Here is a 17,995-nt window from a genome sequence, read left to right as displayed (position 1 = left end):
CGGTAACAAGCAAATATAAAGATTTATTTAAGCACAATTTTAAAGTAACAGCGGATAAGGCAAAATCAGATATAGGAAGGTGGTCATCTCTCCCAATATCATTGGCAGGTAAGATAAACTCTTAAAATGATCGTAATGCCAAAGTTCCTGTTCTTATTTCAGACAATACCAATTTTTATTCCCCTATATTTTTTTAATTAAATAAATGTACATTACCTTTTATGTGGAAAAAAATAACAGTACCCCGGATAAGATTCCGGGGTAAGTTTCTAGAGAGACAGAGGAGGGGGGGCTAGCTCTACCAAATTATATGTATTATTACTGAGCAGCTAATCTACATAAATTGCTATTTTGGGTCTCGCAATTAGATGATGAGGAAACCACAGTATGGGTACATATGGAAAGATATGCATCTAGCCCAATATCCCTGCGTTCCCTGATTTGTACCCCTTTGCCCCTAAGCAAGCACCTTTACACAAATAACCCTGTTGTATGAAACTGTCAATCTGGGTCCGATTCAGAACTCATTTTAAAAACAGAAATGCCTCCGGTCTGCTCCCGTTTATGGCAATCAGCTGTTCTCTCCAGCTCTGGGGGGAACAGCATTTAAGGAATGATATAGAGCTGGGGTGGAATCTGTTAAAAATCTGGTTAAAGATGGTGTACTTATGTCTGCTGCTCAGCTGGAAAAGGAATATGGAATCCCCTTAAAAACTTCAGATACTTTCAGATTCGAGATTTTGTGAAAAAGACATTCTCCTCATCTCGTGAATCACTGCAGAGTGGGTGGATAGATTGGCTATTGGATATAAATCTGACTACTAAGGGGTCGGTTTCTATGCTCTATGTAAATATCCAGAGGGTGGCTTCCCCATCCCTTGCCTACATAAAAAGGAAATGGGAGGAAGAATTAGAGCTGGACATATCAAATAATGAATGGAGGTGGGCAGTAGAACACATTCTTCGTCTGTATGTGTTAGACATGGACTAATACAGTTTAAAGTGGTACATAGACTTAATTTCACGAGGGACAAATTGGCAGGAATTCACCAGGGAGCTGATCCGACTTGCCCTACATGTAAACATGTTCCAGCCAACACATCTCAGATGTTCTGGTCTCTCCCCAGGCTCAAAGAATTCTGGATCAAAATATTTAAAACCTTTTCATCCATTTACAAGAAAAACATTGAACCCTTTCCTCTGGTAGCCATTTTTGGTGTGCCACCGGGGGAAACAGAACTAACGACTGTCAAAGGAAAGCAATAGCATTTTCTTCATTATTGGCCAGGAGATTGATTTTATTTAATTGGATAAAAGCAGCACCGCCAACTCACAAAAGATGGGTGGAGGAGGTGATGACACACCTAAAGTTGGAACATCTTAGAATTACTTTACAGGGCAACACTAAAAGATATTTCAAGGTCTGGAAACCTTTTATTTCCTATTTTGAATCTGAATTTTCATGTGCTTCAGCATAAATAGCAACTTTGCCACCCCACCCCCTCCCCTTTTTTTTCTCCTCAGGTATGAATGGCATTAACAACCACAATGATGATAATTATATGTATCCAGTTTTATCCGTCTGGAACACGGGTGGTGTGTATGGTAGTAGTAGGATCTGTCTTGTAGTTATTTTTTCTGTGTTTTTTTAGCTGTTTTTGTAATGTAAATTTTGAGTCCTAGGGCCCGTTCTTCGTACGTTGCTAACTCAGTTAGCTGGATTTGATTGTTGACGATTTGGCATTATCTTGGATCGTGTGGTTCTTAGAAACTCATCTTGGACTTGTTGTCATAGCTGTAGTAACTTCTAGACCATTAATTAAGGATTCCGACTACAGCTTGCTTTAGCCGGCAGGCATATTTACTGAAGTGTCCTTTACCGGTAACCATACATACACATAACCCGCCTCAGGTACGGAACGCCCCAAGGACCATAACACACCACACCTCCCCTTCCCCAAAGTAGTGATAAAATTTTAAACAAAACATGAACTTACCTAACTAAAAGCATACAGTCTGTCAACTGAATACTGAAATTAACGTACATAATAACAATAACATTTGAAACAGGTTTTAAATGTTCTTCCTTATAGGACATAATCTTTGAGTCATGCTGGTGCCTTCACCTCCCTCCTTGGAATAAACCCTTTCCACCTTCTCTCCCACCCTCACTTCCGGTGCTGCTGTCTGTTCTGCGTCTCCCCCATTTTATGCAGGGCTTTGAATGTCTGGTGATGCTGGGCGTTGAATGTCTGGTAAGGGTCTGAGATGTCTTGTTTCTCCTCACCTCTTCTGAATCGGTCTCCACGACATAGGAACGAAGAGTGTCTGCTTTTCTCAGCACCGTAGCCGTCTTCTGGGTGTTAGTAATCCAGACGCGCTGACCTGCTGTTAGCTCTGGTCTGACCCCCGCTCTGTCTTTTGTTGTAGGCCAGTGTCTGTGCCTGTTTCAGCTCTATGTCCTTGTCTGCAAATGTATTTTGGTTTGGCCACTGTGGTTTAAGTTGACTGGATAAGAGTGGCAAGGGTGAGCGCAGCCTTCTACCCATCAGGAGCTCAGCCGGTGATGGGCCTTGATTCAGCGGCGTGAGCCTGTATGCCAACAGGGCCTTGTATGGGTCGGTGTTCTTCTTCAAGAGGCTTTTCATCGTTTTTACCGCCCTCTCTGCCTCCCCGTTACTCTGAGCGAAGTATGGACTACTGGTGACATGTCTGAAGTCATAGTCTGTGGCAAAAGAGGAGAAAGAGCTAGAGGAAAACTCAGGTCCATTATCAGTTATCAGTATCTCAGGCATCCCATGTCTAGCAAAAATAGATTTCAAGCCATTAATAATCCCTGCTGATGTGGTTATAGATGTCTTCATAATTTCAATGTATCTTGAATAGTAGTCTACTGCCAGTAGATAAGAGTCATTTTCCCAGTAAAACATATCTGCCCCAACTTTCTGCCAAGGCCGCTTAGGCAGCTCTGAGGGTATCATTGGCTCTGGATGTAGCTGTTGGTACTTAACACATGTCTCACACTGGCCCACAACTTTTGTGATTTGGGAACCCAGGCCTAACCGCCACACAGATTGCTGAGTCCTCAGCTTGCATTTGGATATCCCCATATGTCCCTTGTGCAGTCGGGCGAGCATTTCATTTTGCATTGTCTCTGGGATGACAATACGTCGTCCTTTCATCAAAAGATCACCATTCATGTGTAACTCACCCTGGTGAATCCAATAAGGCTTCAGCTGCTGGGACAGCTCCTCTTGTCGTGGCCAGCCTCTTTGGCAATGGCGGATCAGCTGACTGCAGATGGCGTCCTGCCGCTGATGGTCAGCTATCTGCTGGAGTTTGGATTTAGATGCAGGTAAGTTATCACGTACAGTGTTAATGAAAATCTGTACTTCCCCTTCCATCTGTGTTTCTTCTGCTGTCAGTGGACGCTTTATCGGGGCCCTGGACAGTGTATCTGCTGCGATGAGGGCCTTTCCAGGTACATGTACTATGTTGTACATAAACCTAAGCAGTCGCAGCCGGAATCGCTGAATCCTGGTAGGTTATTCATCCTGTGCTTTTGTCCCTAAGAGCGCGAGGAGGGGTTTATGGTCGGTTTCTATTGTGAACTGTACTCCGATGAGGTATGAACTCAGCCTCTCACAGGCCCAGGTGACGGCTAATGCTTCTTTTTCAACCTGGGCATACCGTTGCTCTGTTTCAGAGAGGCTTCGGGAAATGTAGGCAACTGGACGCCACTGCATATTTTACTCTCTCAGCATTAAGACTGCTCCAAGGCCAAAAGACGAGGCGTCCGCTGACACCTTTGTCTTGGCTTGTGGTCTGTATTGAGCCAAGACTGTTGGTGAGGCAAGCTCATTCTTGAGCTTGTTAAAGGCTGTCTGCTGCATATGACTCCAGGTCCAGTCATTGTCTTTTACCAGCAGATCTCTGAGTGGCTTGGTAGAATCTGCAAAGTGAGGGAGGAATTTTGCAACATATGTCAGCATCCCCAGAAAGCGCCTAACGTCTGCTGCGTTCTGTGGGACAGGCATGTCTGTAATCGCTCTGATCTTCTCAGGGTCTGGTTCAATGCCTGCTGCACTAACTTTATGTCCTACAAACAGAACCTCCGGCTGTGCAAAGGGGCATTTCTCATTTAGTGTTAGTCCTGCCTCTTGGAGTCGCGTCAGGACAGCTGTGAGCCGCTCATCATGCTCTGTTTCATTCTTTCCCGACACAAGGACATCATCTGCATGGCATATAACACCTTCAAGGCCAGTTAAGAGCTAGGACATGTGTCTTTGAAAATGTTCTGGGCCCGAATTTATCCCAAAGGGTAGCACATTGAAGCAGAAACGGCCAAAGGGAGTAATAAATGTTGTTAGTTCCCTACTTTCTTGTGCTAATGGAATCTGCCAAAAGCCACTCCATATGTCTTTCTCTGCACACACTTTCATTAAGCTTGGTGAGGTCGACACAAAGTCTAATTTTGCCATTGGGATTTGGGACCACCACTATCCCCGCACACCACTCAGTAGGTTTCTCTATCCTGGAGATGACACCCATTTCCTCCATTCTTTTTAGTTCCTCCTTGACTTTTTCAATTAAGGGTATTGGCACACGCCGAGGAGTTGTAAGGGCATAGGGGACAGCATCGTCTCTCAGTCGGATACGATATTCACCTTCCAGTCTCCCTAATCCTGTAAACACCTTTGGGAATCTACTTTTGAATTTTTTTTCTGGGTCCCCCTTCTCCTCCAGTGTATCAAGTTTTTCCATTCATTCCACAAGATGTAGTTCTGTAAGTGCCGGTAAACCCAGCAGTGGCCTAGCCAAGCTATCAATGACAAATACAGACTGAGTGGACTTTCTGTCCTTGCTTTCAAGGCTGCATTGAAGCTGACCTACTACTGATAGTCTGGTATTATTTGGGCCATACAACTTTTTGTGGGTGTGCAATAGAGGGCCGTCTCTTCTGTAGCTATACAGACTCGTAGGAAGGGCGGTCACTGCTGCCCCTGTATCTAGTTTAAAGGAAACTACTGCCCCATTTAGTTTGATGTCTGAGTACCAGCCATTTCTGTCTGACTTCACCTCACCTAAGAACAGACTGTCCTGATAGAGTCCCTCTTTGTCTCGTGTACAGGCTGCTGAGACTTGCAGACAGCAGCAAAGTGTCCTTGTTTGTGACATTTTCTGCATTCAGCCTCTTTGGCAGGGCAGTCTTTCCAATTGTGTGATAGAGCCCTCCCACATTTATAAAAGGCAGACGATGTTACATACATGTTCGGTTTCGGTCTCTGTCGTGCACTGCCCTCTGTCTTGCGTGCAAGTGAAAGCGCATGCATCTCTTCACTGGGCTCCTTAATGGATACAGGGCCACTCGCACTGCGCAGCAAACCCTGTTGTTGTTTCACAGTTTCACTCTGTCTGACTCGTGTTACGGCTGTAGTCGGGGTCAGTTGTGCATCCATCTGCAACTTCTCGGAGAGCGTGGCATCTCGTATGCCGACAACAATGCGATCGCGGATCAGTTCATCTCTGAGAGCCCCGAATTTGCAATAATCCGCGGTGAACCGCGGTGATAAAGCTCTCGGCCGTTTTGCCCGGTTCTTGTTTACGCATGGTAAACTTCGCCCTTTCAAAAATTATATTGTGTTCTCCAATAAAATGTTCATCAAAGCACTCTTTTACTTTTTTGTAGTCGAACTTTTCTGCAGACGTTAGCGCTGACGCATTAAGGATATCCTCGGATTCATCGCCCATTGAATATATCAACATATTTACTTGAAAAGCCTCTTCCCTTTTGTCCAGCCCCGATACGATCCTGTACCTCTCGAACCGTCGGATCCATTTGGGCCAGTTCTGGACATCTCTGCAGTCAAACTTTTCTGGCGGGCTTAGGCGAAACTCCTCTCCAACGTTGCTAGCTGCCGCAGGGTTGCTGGCTGCTGCAGAATTATTGCATTCCCTTTCTGCATTGGACTGTGCGAATACAACTTAATGATAATCTCCTCTGCGCAGTTATCTTGATGTTAGTTGCGGGTGCGTGGGAAATGCAGCATACGTTGAAGAGATCCCACTTCTGACACCATGTAGTAACTTGTAGACCATTAATTAAGGACTCCGACAACAGCTTGCTTTAGCCGGCAGGCATATTTACTGAAGTGTCCTTTACCAGTAATCATACATACACATAACCCGCCTCAGGTACGGAACGCCCCAAGGACCATAACACACCACAATAGCAACATGTGCGCCAGCTTAAACCTGCTGAGGACCAGGCTTATTTCATGTAAACAGGATTAGATCGCAGCTTTAGAAGCGGAGGAAATAGGGAAGTCTGCCACAGCCATGTCCATTTTTACGACTGTAACCTGTTGCGGAAGGTGCAAGAATAATTTGCAGAGCTTTTTGAATTAATAGCGTATTGCGCAATAGACAGGATCCTTTAGCGCAGCTCGACAGTGTAACTGTAGAGAGATATTTCTTGGTGGCTGTTATAAACAGACAAACATCATTTAACAGTGGCTTTTAAAGAGGAAAAAGTGGTGTTAGAGCCATAAATATAAAATATTTAAGTTATTTGTATGATGGTTTGCTTTTTATTTTTATCATATTCAGTAAGAAGATTTGTTCAGGCCATTTTATTGGGAAGTTTAGTTTTACTTTGAAAGGCTTGCTTCCTTGTCGAGCCGTATATTGTAGTAGAAAAAACTATGGATGGATTATCTAGACACGGAGCAATACAGTTTTAACGTGTAAACTGTGGATGACTTGGAAAAGGAAGAACTTCATTATTTATGGATAAATCATTTTTTTGTTAAAATTCCCAGTTTGCACGCGTCTTTTACTTCCAGTGTCTAACGAATGACACTGAAATTTGGATCTTTTGCATTAACAAGTGCCTTTTTAAAATAAAGTATAATAATTAAGGGCTACCATTTTGTAGAATATTCTTGTACTTCACTTTTACTTGTCCCCATGTTCTAGTGGGACCCGTGGAGGCTCTGATATAAAAGAACAAAGTAAATATGAAATTATTAAAATGGAAAAATTCATACTGTAGAAAGTGATGGAACCATCTACCATGGACAGTATTTACGCATTAATTTGTCTGCTGCTTTTTGCAAGCCCTTTCTCTGGCTTTAGCAGACTTTGAGGTGTTCCCTGTCGTTTTAATTAATGACTCAAATTCGGCATAACCTTCCATTAAAAGCTCGTGTTCTGCTTGGGAGAAAAACTTTGGGCGTTCTTTGCTGAACAGCCAATAGCAGCATTGCTGATCTTTGTTTCTACTATCAATACATTTCCCCTTTTAAACAAACGCATGAACGCGCAGTTATCTCAGAAAACTCAATCCAGCCATACTAATCATAAACAACAGGTGTGTTCAAAGAACCCAATTAGCCGGATCAGGATTAGCCGGATGAAATCATCTTGGATGTCTCATTTGATCTCGGATGTTTTAAACAACGTACGAAGAACGGACCCCAGCATAAAACCTGCCCAACTAAAAATAAAAAAACAAGCCCAAATCTCAAGCTCTCTTATGTTAAAAGCGCATTATTATCAATAGCTTTCCAACATGAGTAGTAAATTTACCTTTATATAAACGTAATTTGTCTTACAGAATATAGCTCAATCAAACATTTCTCTTTCACACAGCCATGAAATATTTTTAAGTTGATCTCTTGGGGCGTTTACATTGACCAATACAATTTCATAGTGACACTTGATTAACCATTATTCATTTCTTGTTTTATTATAACTGTTAATATTATTCATTAGAACTATTATTCATTGATGATGTCAGATTCACCTCATTTAAAAAATAAATTGACCAGTAAAATGAGTTAAATGAGATGGCATTTTATTAAAGGGGTTTTAGTTTAGCTCAGCCCGAAGAGGTGACATGGGTCCCCCTTCCGACGGGCTCACCACCTGTCGGAGGGGCCAAAGGGGTCGGGTGCATTGTGTAACGGGTAGCAGTAGAGGGCGGGGACCTTGGCGTTCCGATCCTCGGCTGCAGAAGCTGGCTCTTGGGACGTGGAATGTCACCTCTCTGGTGAGGAAGGAGCCTGAGCTTGTGCGCGAGGTTGAGAGGTTCCGACTAGAGATAGTCGGACTCACCTCGACGCACCGCTCTGGCTCCGGAACCAGTCTCCTTGAGAGGGGCTGGACATTCTTCCACTCTGGAGTTGCCCATGGTGAGAGGCGCCGAGCTGGGGTTGGCATACTTGTTGCCCCCCATCTCGGTGCCTGCACGTTGGGGTTTTCCCCGGTGAACGAGAGGGTGGCCTCCCTTCGCATTCGTGTGGGGGGACGGGTTCTGACTGTTGTTTGCGCTTATGCGCCAAACAGCAGTTCATATTACCCACCCTTTTTTGGAGTCCTTGGAAGGGGTACTGGAGAGTGCCCCTCCTGGGGACTCCCGTGTTTTGCTGGGGGACTTCAGCGCTCACGTGGACAATGACAGTGGGACCTGGAGGGGCGTGGTTGGGAGTAATGGCCCACCTGATCTGAACTCGAGTGGTGTTTTGTTGTTGGACATCTGTGCTCGTCATGGATTGTCCATCACAAACACCATGTTCAAGCATAAGGGTGTCCATTTGTGCTCTTGGCACCAGGACACCCTAGGTCGCAGTTCAATGATCGACTTTGTTGTCGTTTCATCTGATCTGCGGCCGTATGTCTTGGACACTCGGGTGAAGAGAGGGGCGGAGCTCTCCACCGACCACTACCTGGTGGTGAGTTGGCTCCGATGGCGGGGGAGGAAGCCGGTCCGACCGGGCAGGCCCAAACGTACTGTGAGGGTTTGCTGGGAACGTCTGGCGGAGTCCCCTGTGAGGCGGAGCTTTAACTCCCACCTCCGGGAGGACTTTAAACACGTCCCGAGGGAGGCGGGGGACATTGAGTCTGAATGGACCATGTTCCGCGCCTCTATTGTTGAGGCGGCTAGTCGGAGCTGTGGCCGCAAGGTTGTCGGTGCATGTCGTGGCGGCAACCCTCGAACCCACTGGTGGACACCAGCGGTGAGGGAAGCCGTCAAGCTGAAGGAGGAGTCATACTGGTCTTTTTTGGCCTGTGGGACTCCGGAAGCAGCTGATGTGTACCGGCAGTCGAAGCGGCAGGCAGCTCGGCTGGTCGCCGAGGCAAAAACTCGGGCGTGGGAAGAGTTCAGAGAGGCCATGGAGAAAGACTTCCGTACGGCTTCGAAGCGATTCTGGTCCACTATCTGGCATCTCAGGAGGGGGAAGCAGTGCAGTACCAACACTGTTTACAGTGGGGGTGGTGTGCTGCTGACCTCGACTCGGGACGTTGTGTTTCGGTGGGCGGAATACTTCGAAGACCTCCTTAATCCCACCAACACGTCTTCCATTGCGGAAGCAGAGCCTGAAGACTCTGGGTCGGGTTCTCCCATCTCTGGTGCTGAGGTTGCCGAGGTTGTTAAAAAGCTCTTCGGTGGCAAGGCCCCGGGGGTGGATGAGATTCGCCCGGAGTACCTTAAGGCTCTGGATGTTGTGGGGCTGTGTTGGTTAACGCGGCTCTGCAGCATTGTGTGGACATCGGGGGCAGTTCCCCTGGATTGGCAGACTGGGGTGGTGGTCCCCCTATTTAAAAAGGGGGACCGGAGGGTGTGTTCCAACTACAGGGCAATTACACTTTTAAGCCTCCCTGGTAAGGTCTATTCAGGGGTTCTGGAAAGGAGGGTCCGTCGGATAGTCGAATCTCGGATTCAGGAAGAGCAGTGTGGTTTTCGTCCTGGCCGTGGAACACTGGACCAGCTCTACACCCTCAGCAGGATTCTGGAGGGGGCATGGGAGTTTGCCCAACCAGTCTACATGTGCTTTGTGGATCTGGAGAAGGCATTCGACCGTGTCCCCTGAGAGATCCTGTGGGGGGTACTCCGGGAGTATGGAGTACCGGGCCCTTTAATAAGGGCTGTCAGGTCTCTGTACGACCGGTGTCAGAGTCTGGTTCGCATTGCCGGCAGTAAGTCGGACTCGTTTCTGGTGAGAGTTGGAGTCCGTCAAGGTTGCCCTTTGTCACCGATTCTGTTCATAACTTTTATGGACAGAATTTCTAGGCGCAGCCAAGGTGTTAAGGGGATCCGTTTTGGTGGCCTTAGGATTGCGTCTCTGCTATGCGCGGATGACGTGGTCCTATTGGCTTCATCAGGGCGTGATCTACAGCTCTCACTGGAGCGGTTCGCAGCCGAGTGCGAAGCGGCCGGGATGAAAATCAGTGCCTCCAAATCCGAGACCATGGTCTTGAACCAGAAAAGGGTAGAGTGCCTTCTCCAGGTTGGGAAGGATGTGCTGCCCCTAGTGGAGGAGTTCAAGTATCTTGGGCTCCATCCTCCCCTCGAATGAGGGGAGGATGGAGCGGGAGATCGACAGGCGGATTGGTGCAGCGTCTGCTGTGAAGCAGGCGCTGTACCGATCCGTTGTGGTGAAGAGAGAGCTGAGCCAAAAGGCCAAGCTCTTGATTTACCGGTCGATCTACGTTCCTACCCTCATCTATGGTCACGAGCTTTGGGTCGTGACCGAAAGAACGAGATCCCGGATACAAGCGGCTGAAATGAGTTTTCTCCGTAGTGTGTCTGGGTTCTCCCTTAGAGATAGGGTGAGGAGCTCAGTCATCCGGGGAGGACTCAGAGTAGAGCCGCTGCTCCTCCACGTCCAGAGGAGCCAGTTGAGGTGGCTCAGGCATCTGGTCAGGATGCCTCCTGGACGCCTCCCTGGTGAGGTGTTCCGAGCACATCCCACCGGGAGGAGTACCAGGGGAAGACCCAGGACACGCTGGAGGGACTATGTCTCACTGCTGGGAACGCCTTGGGATTCCCCCGGAGGAGCTAGCCCAAGTGGCCGGGGAGAGGGACGTCTGGGCCTCCCTACTGAAGCGGCTACCCCAGTGACCCGACCCCGGATAAGTGGAAGAAGACGTACGGACGGACGGACAGACGGGTTTTAGTTTTTTCTCCTGACATAGACAACTATTTTGATATATATTTTGTTAATAATTCTTTCTAATAGCCCAACAAATGTGAAAAGCTTCCCAATTTTTTACAACCTGCCCATAACCTAACCCCCCCACCCCCCCTAATTTGTTTCTGCAGACGGGTCTATCCGAGCATGAATTTAAATTGCTCACAGCTCAGATCTCACGTTATTACAACGCGATTAAAACTATTTCAAAGCAACTTGCATATGATGAATGATGAGAGTGAGAAAGAGATCTTTACATCATATAAAGATGATCTACCATCAGGATCAACATTCAAGCAGGGAATGTTTGTGGCACACAAAGTGGTCATCATCAGTGGAAAAACCCAGCTCTCTACCTGAAATTCTAAGGAAAACAAATATGAATTGCTACCGAAACATTTCTATGATTCGTCACCTTCTGTCAGTTATATCTGTTACGAGTGCTTCTGTGGAACGTGCTAACCTGGGCCTTAAAGAAGTGAAAACTTTGCTAAGGTCGACTATGGGACAAGAAAGGTTTGTGGCTTTGCTACTTATGTTTGTCCACAAGGACATTCATTTAGACATCAACAAAATCATTGACATATTTGCCCAGAAGCATCCCAGAGGGTTGACATTTGTAAACCCATTATCATTGTTATGGAGATATTTTCCTGCCAAAAGGTTGTAAGCAAAAAAATGTGTTGCACACAAATAAAACTTGTTTTGCACACAAAATGATATGTTTCACACAAAAAAATTTGTTTTGCAAACTGTTCGCCAACCTTGCACTCAAAATATAATTTATAAGTTTTCCTCGGGTACAAAACTGCCTCTGCTGCACAAAACAGCCTCTGCTGCGGTAAATTTGTGCCAAAAGTCACGTGATAGATGGAGTTGTTGTTGTTGTTGTTCAGACTTCCCGACAGCAGGGGGCGCACCCGAAAGAAACTGAAACGCGCCGGATTAGCTGAGGAAGAAAGACGCGATATCATAGCTCAGTGCAGCTAACAGCAACAGCTTCTCACAGGTAACTTTCAAAACTTTCCCGGTGAAAAAGTAATCGCTCACTTTGCAGATACATCATGTAAGATTTCAGTTAAAGGCACTGCTGTGTTACAGTAAGGGACCATGTTACGTTTTAGAGCAAATAACATGAAAGTTAGCGTTAGGTTGAACGCCATGCTAAAACAAGTTTTGCTTTGTAATGTAACCCCAGTGGTTGGCTTCTCCCTTTACTGTGCTGTGTCAAATAAATAGTACCTGAGTGGACACCCAGATAAATGCATTGTTAACAGATTATAATGTGTTTTTATGTTGTTTTCAAATGACTGTCTGTTGTTCTTATTGGTGTAAACCTAAATTGGTGTTTGGATTTGGTAATTTATCCTAAAACTGTCAAACCAATGCATGTATGCTTATATGCAAAACGGATTCTTAAGCAATTTAAAGAAAGTGGATATTGATTATATGAAAATTGGTAAGGAAATGAATTAAAAATTGCGTTTTCTAACATAAATATGAATGTTACAAGTAAAGCATATAGCAGCAGATCTAGATTATATCTCACTACCTTTCTGACTCCTTAAAGGGGAAGTCCGGTCAACAAGGAAAAATCTGGGTATCATTAGCTAAAACTAAAACTAATACGTTTGTGGTTATTTAATGAAATTATCTTTAATCAATAAGAAAATAAAAACATAAATTGTCGTCTGAATCACTGTGTATAGGGGCTGACATTACTGCCCATATTTGGGCAGTAAGGGGCGTTTGACATCACATCCTGGGGCGTGGAAAAGCGGAAGCGGCGACAGCATTTCTCTCCGCTTTCCATGCAAAGTCAATAGGAGCCGTTCTACACAGCTGCGATCATCAATAATTTTTTCGGATTTCCAGAGGACTTCACTGCTGACATTCCCAAGAGCTTTTTGCTGAAGCAACAATGCCCACGTGCATGGCCATCGGATGTTCCAACACAACTGGTAAAAGTGGAAAAAACATTGCTTATTTCAACTTCCCGATTCATGAGCCACCGGGCTCATTGCTGGATTGCCAACTTGAAGAGAGCAGATTTGCCATCTAACTTCTGGCCAGAGAGAAAACACGTCATATGCAGCGACCATTTTGAAGAATGTTTTCAACATGACATGAGAGCGAGGATTTTCGGTAAGTTATTTTTTATTTTAGAATTTTTTATTTAGAATTTGCGGGGATGGTCACCGAGCAGAGGGGCGGAGGGATACCACATGTGATGTGGTATCCCTCCGCCCCAGCATGTGCTGGAACGCTCTTATATTTTAATATTTATACAATAATGACCACCTGCCCTATTTATTAGAGGGCAAATATATAACTTAAGTCACTTCAGCGATCTCTCCTCCGCTGTGTGTGTGTGTGTGCTCCGCTGCAGCGCCGGCAAAGCCGTGCTGCGGCGGAGCGCGCACACACACACACACACACACACACACACACACACACACACACACACACACACACACACACACACACACACACACACACACACACGTGTATACATATATACTGTAGGACCCGACTGAGTTTGCACTGGAAATAGGTAGGCTGGATTCCGTCAAAAGTCCGGTTTCTGTCAAGAAACTCTTCTAAAAAATCCATATCGCTATCAGATGATGATAGCTCCACGGAACTCTCATCACTGTCACTAAGTACTTCATCACTCTCTGCTTCGTACAGAGCACCAGTCGTCACCATGTTGGAAAATAGTGCGCAGTGACAAACAAAGCGTTGAAACTTGCTCAACTGCGGGTCCGCCGAGTGACGTCAAAAAATGGGAGGTGACAGTACTATTCTTGACCAAGATGGATTCCTACACATAAACATGATTAAATGAAAATTATTCATAATTAAAAAAACGTATAATTTTTTGCACAGTATGTAGTAGTTTTATATTTAAAGTACTTTCAGCAGTTTGAATTCTGATTTTGACCGGACTTCTCCTTTAATTTCTTCAAAGTAAAAATAAGGTCATCTGTGCCCAATTGCAAATATGTGTTGTGCACTTAATAAAATTGGTTTGGCCATGGCAAAAACCACAGCTGGAATTGGCCACATGGGCAGATATTTTCTTAAAACGTTTGTTTTCATCTTGGTGATTTTTTTTTTTTCTTTAAGAGGAGTATTATCCTTTACATAACCATAACACATATCTGTTTTCCAGCATCCACTGATGAGGTGAAGGCCATCAAAATTATTGGCTGGATGGAAGGCTACCAGATCATCAACCTGCTTTGAGACACGCCGACTTCCATCACAAGACTACCAAGACTTGAACAATTCAAAATTTGATGTAATCTTTAAACATACGGCGGATGTTGCAAATAATTTTTGCAACAATGGTAACCACAATAAGATTAAACCCATAAAGTGTTGGTCAGTAGCAACATATATATATATATATCTGAGCCGTCCGATTCAGAATGTCCCAGTGCATCCATGGCTGCCCTCAGTGCTACCAGTTGTTCGGGGCTCAACACATCGCCAGTTTCAGGAATAACACAGTGGATAAAATGCTTATTGCCTGAAAAAGGACAGGACACTCATTACCATCCAACTAAATCGTTTTTGTCCATGCTGAGGAATAAGAAGAGGACTTAAGAAGTTTGGGAGTACATGCCAGAGACCTATGGATTTGCCATGAAGGAGCAGTTGCCTGAGAACACTGAGCTGACCACTTATGCGCGAATAGATTCATGTCTGCCACGTGCTCAGACTGGCCTGACGTTTTTTACTTGCGTTATTGACGTACGGACACTTTTTATATCACAAAACTGATTTTTTCCTTTCTCTTCTCCACTGACTTCCATCACCATGTTTGATCTTATGTGTTATGATGTTTATACTGTGATGTTGCATTATGATGATCGCTATGGCTTTATGACTAAGAATGGAAACTCTCTGTTACAGACACACACACCAAGACCTACAGTTCTTGCAATCTTTTTGCTTTGTTATATAGAGAACCAGGATCTGATGGCTATCACAGATCCATAAGTTACTCGGTAAGGCTAATTTCTAGATTCAATACAGGGTGTCTTCTCGCTCAGATTGGCCCAGAGTGGGAGTGCCCTTGACTGGGGCTCCATCACTTTTTTGCCATTTCTTAGAGATGGTTTTTTGTGATGAAGACTCAGCCTGCCCTATGATGCCCCCTACTGGTACTCCTGGATTTGTGAGGTTGAAAGCGATGGATATTTGTCCATAGGAATGGAGAGTGGAGGACCAAGTAGGAGGTTTTTCGGGGTGGGGGTAGAGTAGACGAATTTGGCCTTGATTAAGGTACACCTTTAGCTTATATAGTCTAAAGTAAACTTAAAATAATGTGCGCATAGGAACCTAAAACAGGCCTAGCTCAAATAGTTGAACCCTAAATTGTAGTTAAAATGCTTGGACTGTGGGCTTGAGTAAAAAATGCTGAATTATGAAGTATTCATGCTGATTGATGCTAAGATGTTTCCATTAAGGTTTGTCCGGCCCATTCCTTGGAACTGTTTTCGTTGTGATGTGCCTTTGGGGCACACCAACAGGGGGGGGGGGCTAACGGACAACTGGACTGTTTTTTACAAAGTGCTTTTCAGTCACACCAGCAGAGACTGTGTGACCCCAGATGACCCACAGTGTGGGTCATCAAGCAGTCCACTGTCGTCCCAGTCAATATGAGGCAGGCAGAGTCTCGCAAGAAAGACGGAGATATATAGTGAATAAAAAAGAGGCCATGATTCTGTTGCTACAACTTACTGAATATAATTGAATTTATGAAGCTAAGGATGGAAAAGCAAATGACTCCAAAATCCATTAATTATTTTGAAGGACCATAATAAACAGCTGTCAAAGAAACCAGTTTCAGTGCCACCTCTCTGATGTACTCAATGTTTTGTTGTATTGGAGTGATCAGATAAATTATTTTTTGGTTTGAAACTGTATAATAGCAAGTACAAAAAAATCCATCTTACCTCCGTGATTTCTGGTTCTACCACAGCATGCTGGATGCTTCCCATCTCCCATAACTGACTGAGTGTTAGATTCCCTTCAGTTCTGAGTGAATGGTCATCCCAGCCACTGCTGATGGTGTGAAAACTTAGTTGTAATCTTGGGACAAATAAATAGTGACAACAGAAGTTATCTAACATGTTTGACAGGTCAAGCAAACTGTTGTCCTCTCCTGAGTGCAGCACATTGTTGTGTACGTTAGTTCCTGCGCACCACACGTCTCTCCAAAGACGTTCAATTCTGAAAGGAGAGTTAAAGATCAAATCATGGTTTAAATACATTATTTTTCAAAAGTCCGTTAAACAGCATTTTTAGATCAGAGATAAAACTAAACAGGGCCTTTAACTGAAATCTTACATGATCTATCAGTGAGCTGTTACTTTTTCACCGGGAAAGTTTTGAAAGTTACCTGTGGGGTGCTGATGCTGTTAGCTATGATATCACGTCTCTCTTCCTCAGCCAAACCGGCGCGTTTCAGTTTTTTTCGGGTGTGCCCCTGTTGTCGGAAAGTCTGAACAACAACTCAATGCATCACATGACTTTTGGCACAAATTTACCGCAGCGGGGGTGGGATTGTTTCGTACTCGAGCAGAGGCTGTTTTGTGCGAGCAGAGACCATTTTGTACTCGAGGAAAACTTATAAATGATATTTTGAGTGCAAGGTTGGCGAACAGTTTGCAAAACAATTTTTTTTGTGTGAAACATATCATTTTGTGTGCAAAACAAGTTTTATTCGTGTGCAACACATTTTATTGCTTACAACCTTATGGCAGGAAATTATCTCCATACATTGTCATCATAAAGTTGAAGGTGTTGTAGAAGAGAACAATATTCTTTGTCAAGTCTTACAGTTCTATTATAGGCTTATGGCTTAACTTCACCGTACATGTTAATTGGTTTAACTTACTTTAAAGTTTTTTTTTCTCTCAACATAGTTTATCCCGTTAAAATATATTCAAAAATCCTTTATCACTTGAACCATAACAAACTATTCTTGATCCTTGGGTCTTTTTATTTCATTTTACCAAATAAATATCATTTCTGGAAATAAAGAAAATCTTTGTTTGAATAATTGTTGATAAGGATAATTTTTTCTTAAAAGTACTTTTTAATCTTTTGCATGCTGTAAAAAACAAGAAGTTTTGGCTTAAAAATCCTTTTTCAATTACAATAATGTAATCATGCTAATTTCACTTATGTTCATCCATTAAAATTATTATCAATTCAAAAACCCTTAGATGAATAATTAGGGTAGTGTGAAAGAGTAAAGATGGCATTCTTTGGTCATTTAGCCTCACATTGTCTTGACATGACTCTTAGGTGCGCACCCCCCTTTGAAAAATCCTGGATCAGCCCCTGCTTTGTGCTGGATGATCTTCACTATGACCCTGTAAATTAGCCTAATAGTTCAGAGATAACTGAATTCTTCTCAACTCAAGAGGCATTTCTCCCAATTTCTACCTGTAATGCTGCCGTTGGAGTTGTTTTAAAAGCCCCTGTGCATAATCTCAAAGCCTGAAACTGGATGTTATCTAACTTTTTTAGAGATGAACTTGATGCAGATCCATACACCACACAACCATAATCCAGTACTGATCTAATTAATCCACAGTAAATTGCCTTCAACGCTTTCCTGTCAGCCACCCAATCACTTCCCACCAAACATCTCATAACATTTAACACCTTCCTACATTTGTCTTGTATTTTCTGGATATGTACACTCCGTGTTATTCCCTCATCAAACCATAACCCCAAAAACTTAAAATGTTTCACTCTTTCTAATTCTTGATTATACAGCTTTAGTTTATTGGTACCTCTGTACCAATTCTTTTCTTTGTAAAAAATATTGTCTTTGTCTTAGGTTGTCAAGACTAGTTAAAGCGCTATACAAGTTCAAGCCATTTACCATTTACCATTTATCTACTGAGAATTTAAAGCCCCATTTATATGACCACTCCTATTTACATACATTTCAGATTTCTTCCCCTCTTCCAAATTGCCCCATCGTCCGCAGA

At 44.0% G+C, this 17,995-nt stretch overlaps 1 long non-coding RNA gene across 1 annotated transcript; it reads right to left on the bottom strand.

Annotated features, from left to right (window-relative positions):
* Positions 1-64: 64 nt before the first annotated feature.
* Positions 65-16,270, bottom strand: LOC118558955. Its single transcript, XR_004928563.1, has 3 exons — positions 15,944-16,270; positions 3,212-3,332; positions 65-2,725 (listed from the first exon to the last, which is right to left on the bottom strand). It is a non-coding gene; the product is annotated as an uncharacterized LOC118558955 (long non-coding RNA).
* Positions 16,271-17,995: the final 1,725 nt, after the last annotated feature.

Source organism: Fundulus heteroclitus, unplaced genomic scaffold, assembly GCF_011125445.2.
Source record: "Fundulus heteroclitus isolate FHET01 unplaced genomic scaffold, MU-UCD_Fhet_4.1 scaffold_185, whole genome shotgun sequence".
NCBI lineage: Eukaryota > Metazoa > Chordata > Actinopteri > Cyprinodontiformes > Fundulidae > Fundulus > Fundulus heteroclitus.
This window is presented reverse-complemented; position numbering and strand designations above follow the sequence as displayed.